Source organism: Mauremys reevesii, linkage group 11 (genome assembly GCF_016161935.1).
Source record: "Mauremys reevesii isolate NIE-2019 linkage group 11, ASM1616193v1, whole genome shotgun sequence".
Lineage (NCBI taxonomy): Eukaryota > Metazoa > Chordata > Testudines > Geoemydidae > Mauremys > Mauremys reevesii.
Window position 1 is genome coordinate 70,649,259 of NC_052633.1, and position 12,779 is coordinate 70,662,037.

Sequence of the window (12,779 nt, forward strand, 5' to 3'; positions counted from 1 at the left end):
CCCATTGAGTAACAGGCCTACACTGTCTTTCGTCTTCCTCTTGCTTCTAATGTATTTGTGGAATGTTTTCTTGTTACCCTTTATGTCTCTTGTTAGTTGAATCTCATTTTGTGCCTTGGCCTTTCTAATTTTGTCCCTCCATACTTGTGTTATTTTTTGTAGGATTCTTTTTTGAGTTTCAGATCATTGGAGATCTTCTGGTGAAGCTAGGGTGGTCTCTTGCCATACTTCCGATCTTTCCTATGCAGTGGGATTGTTTGCTATTGTGCACTTAATAATGTCTCTGGAAAACTGCCAACTCTCTTGAACTCTCTAGAATACATATAATGCAGAACATTTCAGCTGCAGCTCCAAAAATACAGTCTGCATTTGGGGCTGGGAGTTAAGGTAATGTAGAAATGAACAGCAGCTCTGAACAAGCCTATGAGACTTCCTCCCTCAGAAGTCCTTTCCAACTACTTCAAAGTCCCTTTATGGTGTTAGGCTACAGAACTTTTATGCTATTCTATCTGAGAATTGGGCCCAAAGATTCTTTAGCAGACTGCTAATAAGATAGGTTCTTATATACTGGTATACATGACTGGAATAAATTGCCTACGGAGGTTGTGGAATCTCCATCTCTGGAGATATTTAAGAGTAGGTTAGATAAATGTCTATCTGGGATGGTCTAGACAGTATTTGGTCCTGCCATGAGGGCAGGGGACTGGACTCAATGACCTCTCGAGGACCCTACCAGTCCTAGAGTCTATGAATCTATGACCACATTACCAGTAAAATCCCCTTCTTTACTTTACAGAGATTACAAGGTTTATTATTCTCCTCTGAGGGCATGCATACAACTCCCATCAAGTTTAACATTAATGAGAGAGCTGCACAGACGGAGCGCGAGGAGAATCACAATACCGCTTATGTTTTCACTCAGTCTATGTTTACGATGTTAGAAAATCCTGCAGCTGGAGTCAGAGACAAAATAGATTAGCCATTGAAAACCCGTTTTCCAAACTCATTTGTATTTAAATAATCCTGTTATGAAGAGACTTTGTGGTTCACCTCAAACTAGGCTTACAATTATATTTTCAGTACGGATAAATCAGCCATGTGGGGACACACTGGCTACTGATTGAGAGACAAAAAGCATAAATCTTATTGCATGTAAAAAGGAAATCCTTTTTTTTTTCTGTGTTTTTAAATGTTGAATAATTCAGAATTTACTTGACCTGCTTACACAACACAGCTGGGGTCTGTTCAAGTTGTGTATATCGTTGCAACCAGGGGTGGCCGTAGCCATTTCTCTGCCCCAAGCACGGCGGCAGGCTGCGGGGGGCGCTCTGCCGGTCGCCGGTCCCGCAGCTCCGGTGGACCTCCCGCAGGCGTGCCTGCGGGTGCTCCACTGAAGCTGTGGGACCAGCACACTTTCCGCAGGCACGCCTGCGGGAGGTCCACCGGAGCCGCCTGCCGCCCTCCCGGCGACTGGCAGAGCGCCCCCCGTGGCATGCCGCCCCAAGCACGCGCTTGGCGTGCTGGGGCCTGGAGCCGCCCCTGATTGCAACTCTTGTGCATAAGTACAGGCAGCAACACAATCATGCGTTAGTTTAGATAACATCTTTTCTACAACCTGTAACGCAAAATGCTTTAGAGAGTTAAAATACAAGAACACAGAAAGATGTAAAGAATAACCGAGGGAGAATGGACCGAAGGTGCCTAGGCAAGGGAGAAAAGAGACTTGCTCAGCTAAAATGTGAAAGAAAAAGGAGTCTAGGAAGTAGAGAAATAGAGGGAGGCTGTTCCGGATAATCAAAGCTGTACAGAAGAAAGCTCCCGTATCAGCAGGGGTGTGACTTTGTGGAGGGACATAAAGGAGGACAGTGGTAGAGATAGCAAAGAGGTGGTAAGAAGACCAGTTTAGACCCAGGTCCTGTGAAGTCTTATGCATGTGCATAAAGTTAAGGGCATGTGATTTGTCCCATTGGCTTCAGTGAGACTCCTCAGATGCACAACATTAAGTAGGTGCCACAAGTGTTTGCAGCATTGGGTCCTTAGGCTAGTGCAACCCGGAGGAGGGTCGTTTTTAATTAGTTTGTAAATCTAGTGAAGTGCCGTAAAACTCCTATTTCTGCTGGAACTTCTTCCACGTTTGTGGAATTGTTTTGGTGAATTAGTGATGGTGAATGTGTGAGACAGATATTGTGGTATCTTTGGGGGACCATATTGTATTAAGTCTATGAATGGTTTATGTATCTCTGTGGGTCAGGGACTGTATGCCATGTAAGTGTGATGGTGGTAGGGAGTCACCATAGTTTCTTCAGGAACTCAAAACGGGTTGGAGTTGAAGGCCTGTGGCTGAAACTTAACAACTCCAGAGAGGTACCTCCCTTGGGGTGACCTGCGTATACGGGTACAAACTGGGTTTTTCGGAGACCAACAGAAAAAGAGCATTTATGTAAAAAGGATGCGTTTAAACTGATATCAGGGCCTTCCTTTTGATTCATCAGCTGGATAAGACCTTCTGGGTACAGCCCATAAAACTGATGGGTGACCTCTGGTAAGCTTTTAGCATGCATATAGGAATTTTTATTATTATTTTTTTAAAATGTTTTCTCTGGTTTTGCCCTAAGAATAAAATGTGTTTTTTGCTTTGTGAAGACTAGTTGGTAACTGGTATACAGTGTCATAGCTCCTGGAGAAAGATTAATCACAGGTGCCGGACCCCAGTCTCACCTGCTGAGGAAATCACAGTATGGTGCAGAGGGACTGTATGTCTAACCCACCCTGACCTTGGAGGGAGAGAGACATGGGTCTCCACTTGAGATAGGTGATGGCAGGAAGCCTAGAAAGTCCTCAAGGAAGACGTGTGTGTGGGAGAGAGAGAGGGGAAGGGGGAGGAGTGCAGTGAACTCTGAAACTGTGACAATATTTTCATAGTGTTTAATCTTATTGTCGGATTTATAATTCTTTTCCATCACGGCTGGAACGGCAACAGGACTGGCAACAGTGTAAGAGCTGCTTTATGATAAGGCATTTTTAGCACCATGTCCTAAAACCTTCTTGCAAGGTCAGAGAGAAACCCTAGAAGCATTAGTGTTGAATTGTTTGAATGCATTCTCCTTGGTTTAGGCATGGCAGAATTGGATTTTTATTTTTTTATATAATTTTAACATCAGTTTATTTTAAGCATTTATTTTCTATCTTATCAATTTTAGATATTCATAGTAGTGGGAAATGATGGGGTTGGTCAGACAATAGGGGGACAGATAGTTAATGGCACACTGAGGTTCAAAAAGTTAAATTTAGAACCTGTAAAACACACATTGTCAACATCACATGTCAGAATATACAAAGTAAATATCCTTAAGTCAAACTAAGTTCTCAATCAGTATTTCTTACTTTGCCTATGTGTAGATTTTTATTATCGATGGAAATATTTTTTTGGTTTGCTTGTGTGAACCTAAGAGCCCCTTAACGGCAACTGGCAAAGAGAGACCGAATATTGTCAGAATATTTTGTCAAACGATGTCTTGTAAGGTGTCATAAAAACCAGTGATGCGCTGGTCATTAATAATATTGCATAAAGTATAGACAGTTAGTGTATAAAGAATAAGGTATGTGTGCCGGAAATATGTTCCTAAAATATGTTCAGACCAAGCAATCTGAGTAGAGTGAATGCACAAGTTGTTGTAGACAAAGGAATGTTGTTTTGCCTATGGCTCTAATGTCAATTGAGCAAGGGGAGTCCAAAGACAATGGAAGTACATTTACATCTAAGGTAAACAAAGTGATTATATCAATTTGAAAAGGCCGATTGACCAGAGGATCAAATCACTGGCAGGGTAGAAGAACTGGGTTTGCTTTTCAAAGAATACATTTCAAAGATTTACTGGACTATAAAACGAAGGGAAGAGAACCCCTTAATTTTCTATCACTTAGGGAACAAAGGGGACAGCACCCTTTGATTCTGTGAACGTTGGATCCTCTGGCCTGGAGGTGCTGGTAACTGTGATGTAAGTGAGAAAACTGCTTAGGCAGAAAATTTAATTTACTGAGATTAGATATTAGTCCCTAGAAAGTGTGTATTGGTTTGTTTGTAATCATACTTGTCTTTTCTTCCTTTAAATCACTTAACTCACTGGTCTTCATTAATAAATTTATTCTTAGTTTTACTATAAATGATCTCAGTGCTGCTATATTGAGGTATAGAGTGAGTCCTCAGCTAACCTAACAGGCTGATGTATGTACTGTCTTTTTGGAGGCAGCAAGATTAATAATGTTTGTGAGCATCCTTGTGAGAGGGACTGGATGCTGCAGAGAGAAGTCTCTGGGGAATTCATGAATTGGTGTTCACTGATTTAAGCTTGCTTTGCAGGTAACAAACTGGCAGAGTTCCAAGGAGTTTGTTGTTGAGACAGACGGACTGGTATGGCAGGTTGCTGACATATAGGTCAAGCCTGAGCAAAACTCTCCCTTGCTGGGGCAGAGGGGTAACGCATTGTGGCTTACGATTCTGGGCGTGCTGAGGGAAGTGTCATACAACCACTTACTGATTAAAAATCAAATCCTTCCAAGCCTGTTTATAATATCTCATTCTACTATAAATGTGTTTGGATGCGCTAATCGCCTTTGCATGCAGTAATTATCACCAGTCCAACTGGTATTAAGTACTGCATACCCATGAATTATCACCATCTTCACCACCTCTGCTCTTGTGGAGAGAAGACACGGAGGAGTCCTAGTCTTGTGGCTATGTCCAACTAGGAAAGAAGATGCTGGGCCTGTCTTGGCGTGCCAAGTGAAGGTACGGCCTTCCAGAGACTCCCTTCTCAGCTGCTCTTTCACCTTGCAATTCTGTGACAGTTAAGTGTATGGCAGGTCATCCTGGATCCCCTTTGCGATCACTGCATGATTAGCACTAACTTGGGACTGATTCTAACATTGGGACATGGCTAATCCACTTCAGTTCAGATTCACATTACCAGGCCAATGGTTCTGAGCTTTTAAAAGTGGTCTCTTGTAACTCATGCCTCTTCCAGACATGGTTAGGCAGAGCCTTCTAGGAAGGGAGTGATTAAGATCCAAATAAATCTTCATTTGTAATTTGTTCTACATGGAGTTACTCCTGGGGACCATTTATTATTATTATTTATTTGTAACACCTAGGACCTCTAGCTATGGACCTCTAGCACTGTGAAAACACAGAACAAAAAGACAGCCGCTGCCCCAAGGAGCTTACAATCTAAGTATAAGACAAGAGACAACACATGGCTACAAACAGACGTATAGGGGAGTACAAGGAAACAATACCGGTGATGGGCAGTGGGCACAGCACACCAGCAATCTAACAATTTAGAGACTGAAGTGACTGCTTATGTGGTATCTTGGTGTGTTGTGAGGCTTGGTCATAACAGTGATGTTCTAAATTCTGCAGTGATGCTGTGGAACCACAAGGCCGGCTAACTGAGACACCCACAGTCTGCCTGTTCAGACTTTCAATGCATGTTGCAAAGCCCGTGTTTTTTCCCCCTCCAGGCTTCTGTTAAGGGGGTAGATTGAAGACTGACTAGTGGTAGAATATGGTTGTTAACATTGATTAGTTTCAGTTTGGAGGACCTTGGCCAGCCAGTTCATTTCAGTTCATTGTTCGAATTTCATTTCTGGTTTAGGTACTGCATTGTGAGCAGGGCCAGCTCTAGGCACCCGCCAAGCAAGCTTGTGTTTGGGGCGGCAGATTCGATGGGGCGGCATTCCGCCTAATCCTACGCTGCTTTTTTTGGTTCGCCGATCCGGCCAGCCTGTAGGGGGCGGCGGCGCGGAGGAGGGGAGCGCCCTGCTGGGAGCGGGTTGCGCGCTCCGTCTGCCCCAGCCGGTGTCGGGTCTGCAGCAAGCCTGACAGCCCGCGTCCTTCCCTCCCTGCCGACCGGAGCAGCGCGCAGCCCGCCCGGCAGGTGGTGCGGCGGAAGGGGCTGTGTGGCGAGTGCCCCGCTGAAGCCCTGGCCGCCTCCCTTCTCCCTCTCCCCCCACTCCCTCTCCCTCCCCCCCGCTAGCCGGGGCACGTCTGCAGCGCAGGGAGTGCCCCTGCACCCGTGCCCCGGCCACGACACAGGTTTGTGTTTTTTGTGGGTTTTTTTGTGTTTTTTCCTCCCCCTGCTTTGCCACTCCGGCCGTGACATTTTTTTTGGGGAGGGGGCAAAAAAGCCAGAGCCGGCCCTGATTGTGAGACACATGAAGCTGTAGATTTGTGCCTTCTAATTTATCAATAAATATAGACCAAATAGTCCTTCAAGCCATTTATGGTTTGGTGCTGTTGACCAGTTCTTTTCCCTGCTACCCAGAATGCACAGGTTCACAGACAGACTCTGGAGCTGAAGAAGTATGTCGTTTATTTGCTGCTTCAGTGAGTGATCAGTCCACTGAAACAGGCCACAGCATAGGGTTAAATGCTAGTGCACACCCACATTCAGTCGCTCGCCTTAAATACATTATTACAAAGGTATGTATTCTATATTGTATAAACACTTTCCTGCCTAATTCTAAGGTTAGTTTGCTAACTCAGTTGTGTACCTGATTGGATCGCTGACCGAGTTGTTCACCTGATCAGGTTGCTGACCAAACTTTTCACCTGGCTGTTCTTGTTCCTTACCAGACAAGCAGGCATCTTTTCACATGTCCCAACTCCTAAAAAATACATTCTACATATCACATCCTACAGGTGCCGAGAGAGAAAATGACCATTTGCAAATAGATTAAAATGAGAAGGAGGTAGGTGTGGGGTGATGCACAGGCTATGAAGCCTACTTGCTAAGGGGAAACGGATCATTAATTTGTGTATAGCAAACAATTTCCGAAGATTAGCCAAATAAAAATGTCCCAGGGATAAAGCACTAAAGCTGATCCGCCCACAGCTGAAAGCCATTTGGAAACAATAACAGTTGGATTGACTGCAGGGCTGTGGAGAGAAGTTACTTTCCACCTGAATTGCTTCCTTAGTGAATCTGCTTTGCAGATGGGTTAGAGAGGGATCAACTGGGAAAAATTATTTGCAGAATACAAAACACAAATATTTTCTTCTTTGATTTTCCCACTGAAACCTGTGTTAATTTCTATGGCCCTTCTGGGTCATGTTAATTTGGATTGAATGGCTTATGAGAGTGGTTAACAAGATATTGGAGCCTTTCGCTCATGAAAAGCCTGTTAAAATCTAGTGGAAGCCTAACGGAATGATGCTAACAATATAAAAAGCACCGTTGTGTATGCTGCTTGGCACTGAATGGGCAAAGAGAACCACTGCCATCTCTGGGGGTTGTACTTCCAGGCTAGGGTCAAGATTTCTTGACAAGGCACCATGGATGAAGCTTGCATTGCTTCTGCCCATGATGTGCCTCTTTCCTGGACACCTGGAAGACTTCAGAACACAGCACCGTTCATAAGAATTGGCTACACTAACTCTTCAAGGCATCGATCCTTCTTTGCAAGTTCGTCCTTTCTAGTGAATATGTATATTTTGGCTAGCTTTACGCCAGATGCAACTTTTAGATAATGTTTCCACCTCTTGGCTCATAGAGCTGAGACACGCTTGCCAAACTCTTCTGGTTTGACTAGGACTGTCTAGGTTTTCGAGGGTTATATATTTGTTAGTACCCACTTCATGCTGAACACTCTCCAAACACCAGAAGATGGTTCCTGCCCTGAGGAGCTTGCCGTCAAACAAGAACAAACCCGTAGGCCGTGGTTAGCAGAAATGGAATGGGAACTAGAATGGACAAACTACATACAAATCAGCCTAAGTCTCTGTAGGTACCATGGCAGTGTGGATCTTTTTTAAGAAGGAACTGAATACAGACATAGTAGAGAATGAGGGGAATGTGCAAAGGGAGGTGGTATGGCATGAAGGGCAGAGTGTGTGAGAAGTGCTAACAAAAGGGTGAACGAGGCTGGGAGCAGTGTTGAAGAGGAGGGGTAGGGAATTTAATTGGAAGCCTGATGAGGGAGATGAGTCATGAATGAAGAGCGACCCAGAGCTCTGAAGGTGGTGACAAGGAGCTTAAATGCACAGGTGCATTTGCTGATGGCGAGGCAGTGGAGGGGATTCAAAAAGGAGCGTGCTGTATGAAACTCATGGGCAAGGAAGAGGAGTTGAGTGGCTGCATTGTGTATATGGACTGCATAGGGGTAATGTGCGTACCTGGGAGGCTAGGGAGGAGGCAGAGGATGCAGTAGTTGAGATGGGGTGCAATGAGGGTCTGAGGGAGAGGTGTGGCTGTGGGGAAGTAATGATAAGAACTGATCGTGTTGCTCCTGAGATGGAAGAAGAGTTGGGATTTAGATCAGACCTGGACCTCCTGGGCTGCTGGTGGAGTGACTTGTCTTTTTTCTAAAGCATAGTTCCTGCCACTAGATGGTGCTATTCTGAGCAGGTGGATGAATTCTCTCCCTACTCCCACTCCATATGCTTAAAGCACACACAGGAAAGGTAGAGGCAGTGCAAAGCAGCTGGACCAGGGGTTGAGGGTCTAACCCGCTGCCTTCCTCCAGCACTTACTTTATACTGTACATTTCCGCAACACCTAGACAAGAGATGAGGGAGCTTGGGGGAGGGTCTGAATTCTGCCAAACCTTTGCCGATTTCTGAAAAGCTCTGGATATTTTAATTTAAAGACTTCTCATAAATCTCCCAGCCCTATGGTTTTCCCAGGGAAATACTTCAGATTGCATTGAAATGTCTCTACCTGAGTGAGGCAATTGCTCCTTCTCTTAAAACATGAGCAAAAGAGCTGGCATTTATCCCATCCAAGAACAGAGGAAAAAGGAATTATGTTGTCACTCGTACTTCTGACCTCAACTCCTTGCTTATCTTAAAAGGGACAACAATGAAAAAAATATCTGGGCATCAAAAGGTCTAGTAATTACACGACAAACTGAACCTTTGGGTGAAGGTCTGATATTCCCCAGAACATAGACGTGTAAATTTGCTGAATCGGGGCCAGAATGCAGAGATTTCTACTATGTGTGCATTGCTTATCTGGGGTACATTCTCCATACACCTGTGATTCATTATGCTTTAGGGTTGGTTGAAACACGAGCGCATGTAATATGCTTCCTTGCAAAATAAGTCACTTGATTTTATTGATCTGTTCTCAAGACAAAACAGGATCATTAATGAGGGCCCAATTCTCCTCCCATGCTCATGGACTTAAACGGGAAGAGAACTGCAAACAAATATTGGACCAAATCCTGAGCCCCTGTAAATTGGTGTCAATCCATAGAAGTCATAGCTGAGGTTCCCAGCACCTCGCTGTGACATCTGCTCATCCAGCACTTGTCCCTTCTGTTAATGTGGCTGTGCTGATTTACACTAGTTGAGGGTCCCGCCCATCATGTTGAATTTGAGTAGGTGAACAATATCTACTGTAAATCTCTCTGGAATTTTTCAGGGAGGAAATTCTCAAGTAAACCACTTCTGCACAGAGGGCTACCTCTGTACTTGAAAGTTGACATTCAGTGCTCGTGCTATTCCGTTCCTGGTTCCGCAGAGACTGCCAGTTAAGTGTGAATGTTGGCGTGTCTTTGTGAAGTGGTTACATTCCTCTGTGGAGCAGCAGATATATCATGATTGGGATTAAGCTGTCTAAAAATTAAAGGAGAGTAGAACATGTTAACCCATAACACACGAGATCCAGAATGTCAAAAAACAAGCAAATAAAAAGAATTTCCAAGCAAGAGGTCTCTCTAATCTTATCCAAACCTCTAAGCAAATTATGTAAACTGATGGACTCTTGTATGTATCAGAATTTGGCCTAAAAATATTAGCAATGAGCCAGTTTTCCACTGTAAATATTTGAAATTCATCAATATAGAGCAGGTCACCCAGAAATGGTTTTTTTATTACTTTCTGTAAGTGTCTGTCTGTGTCTCTCTCTAGCAAGCTTTCCCCTGTTCTTTCATACTAGAATTGGAGCTTAGCTTTGTGGCCTGGGGAGCAGGAGGCCAATGGGAAAGAGAAACAAAACCCAAAAGCAGGCAGGCATGTAGATGATTTATGGAGAGACCTCTGATGCATTAAAACCTCATTTTCCTTAGTGTATTTGTCAAGAGTATCCAGTCAAGAGTATCCCTTAGGGCTACATGGACATCCTAGTCTCATATCTTATACAGCATCACCCAAAGCCCATTAAATTCATTGAGGGTCTTCATGTTGTCTTCCATGAGCTCTGAATCAGGACTAGAAGGACAAAGACAAACTACTTCAGCTGAAAGCCCTCCTGATAATTCTTCCCAGGTGGAACGGAGAATACCAATTATTATTTTTTCCTCCTTCTATAACTGCTGTACTCTGAACTTTCTTTTTTAACTCAGTTTACTACCCTGAATGTTAACTCCTGGATCATCTTGTGCAGATGAAAAGATGGCGTTAGGGTGTGGGGGTAGAACTTTCCAGCCAGTCATCCAATTAGAATTCATTTGACAAGTAGTACTTTGTCATCTTTGTACCAAGCCAGGAATGCTGAAGAGGCAGCATCTTGTTTGCCATTCCAAAAATACACCCTTGTAGAATAAAATTTGTATCCTTTTTTTCCCCCCCTGCTAGCTTCAGCGTAATATAGATTTATTATTCATAGGATGGAGAAGAGGTGGTTTTTTTTTTTTTTTTTAACATGTAGAAAGAGCTTTAAAATTATTTACTGTTCTCATTATTATTAGGAAGCAAATTTTATCAGATCCTTTTTGTAACTGTCAAAGCCTCTACTTTAATATTCCAGTTTTTGAAATACTGTTCCCAATTGCCTAGAATAGGCAAAGGATACACATAAGAGAGATATTTAATATATGCTCTGTTGCCTAAGTGCAAAAAAAAAAGAGAGAGAGAGAAACCGTAAGGGTGCTGAAATCTTTTTTTAATACATGAAAATATTATGCCTAGTATAAAGGACAATGTGTGGGTTGATTCTTTTTTTTTTTTCCGGCCACGACAAAGAAAAATTATTTGCATTTAGTGGCTTTTGAATTTTTATGTAGCATGAAAGTTTAAAATTAAAATGCAACCACTCACCTTGAGGGTCATTGTTGTGATTAATTTTAATTCAAAATGTTCCTTTTGGCAAAAAGTCTTATAAAAATCCCTCATGGAGGAAGAGAAAACCCCGAATTTCGAGGTATCAGCAGAATTAATAAACCTATCAGTGCTTCTTTGGAATGTGCCATGTTTATTAGGTTGTGACTTAATTGTGAAGTTTAAATATGTATCTGACACTTTGGAAGAGCTAAACATCTCAGGCTTACAGGATTCAGCTGAAATTTCTGGTGTCATTAGTCAACTTTGAACAATTGAGGAGTGGAAAATTGGTGAGCAAACCAATATGTAGGGAAGCACTTCTGTAGTATTAGTTGAAAGGACTTGTATGGGTTACAGAGTAGATAGCCACTGGGGATGGTGGAAATATAGGTCTGGGAAGATTCTGAAGTTTCCATACATAGGTTAACTTTTACAGCTGTGAGAGTATGGAGGAGACTTGCCTCACTAAGCTACCTTGACTCACGAATAAAAACTAGTCGAGCTTGTGAGCCCAGGGAGCGCTTAATTCAAGTTAGTTACTTTTTGCTTTAAAATATGCAGGCTCCCAGGCGAGCTATGAGGACAGACAAGGCCTCCCTGGAGCAGATTCTTGCTTTCCTGAGAGTGGGTTTTGTGGGCTTTGGAGAATTTATGGTGAAAGCTTGAATGCTGCAGAGTGTTTCATGTGTAGGTTCAGTTCTCAGAAGTAATGATTTCATTTACAGCAAGATCCGTTTTGGAAATTAGACCCATCAATTTAAAATGTGCCTGGCATCTACATCCCCACTTGGATGCTAAGTCAAAAAAGCATCTGAGCCTGGGCCTTATAATTTAAACTGGCAGTTCTGAGAAGCCTAAACATCCTCAGGAAGAGGATTGTTTTGAAGATTAAAGCTGGTGCCCAGAAATTCTGTAATTTTTCTCTCCCTAAATCCCTCCCAATCCCAAAAGCTGAAGTCAGACGAGGTGTAAGCAATACTGACTGCACTGGTGTTGTTGTCATTTACCACTGGTCAGAATTTATCCCTTAACAGTATGTCTACACAGCAAGTAATACTAGATAAGGTCTAGATAATACTTAGTCCTGATTTGAGTGCAGGGCACTGGACCAGATGACCTCTCGAGGTCTCTTCCAATCCTGCAGTTCTAAAAGTGAAGGTAGGATGGTAGGCCAGATAGGCAGACCCATGACCGGTTTCATCTAGCTAGCATGTATAAAAATAGTAGGTGTAGACATGGTGGCACAGATTTCCGTACAGGGTGGGAACCCCAAGTATGTACCCAGAGTCCAGGGCAGAGTTGTACTCTGGTCGATAGCCAATGTTGAAGTCTACACCACCATGCCAGTGCTACTATTGTTACCCATGCTAGCTAAAGGTATGCTTATCCGTGCTACAGTCAGACCTTCACTTGAAGTGAAGACGTATCCTGAGATAGGGGTGACTGGATGTCCCGATTTTATAGCAACAGTCCTGATATGTGGGGCTTTGTCTTATGTAGGTGCCTATTCCCCACCCCAATTTTTTCACACTTGCTATCTGGTCACCCTAATCCTTAGGATATATCTACACAGCAGCTGGGAGGTGTGATTCTCAGCTCAATTGTATATGTGCTAGCTCTGCTTTAGCTACTGCCTAAAAATAGAAGCGTGGCTGAGGCAGCTTGGGCTAGCCAGCCATGTATGGACCCAGGGGGTCCCGTGGGATTGTACTCAGGTGGCTAGCTTGAGTCACCATCT

At 43.4% G+C, this 12,779-nt stretch overlaps 1 protein-coding gene across 5 annotated transcripts in view; it reads left to right on the forward strand.

The window, feature by feature from the left end:
• Positions 1-12,779, forward strand: part of CNTNAP5 (contactin associated protein family member 5) — a 397,960-nt gene that overhangs the window by 123,159 nt on the left and 262,022 nt on the right. The window lies entirely within an intron of this gene.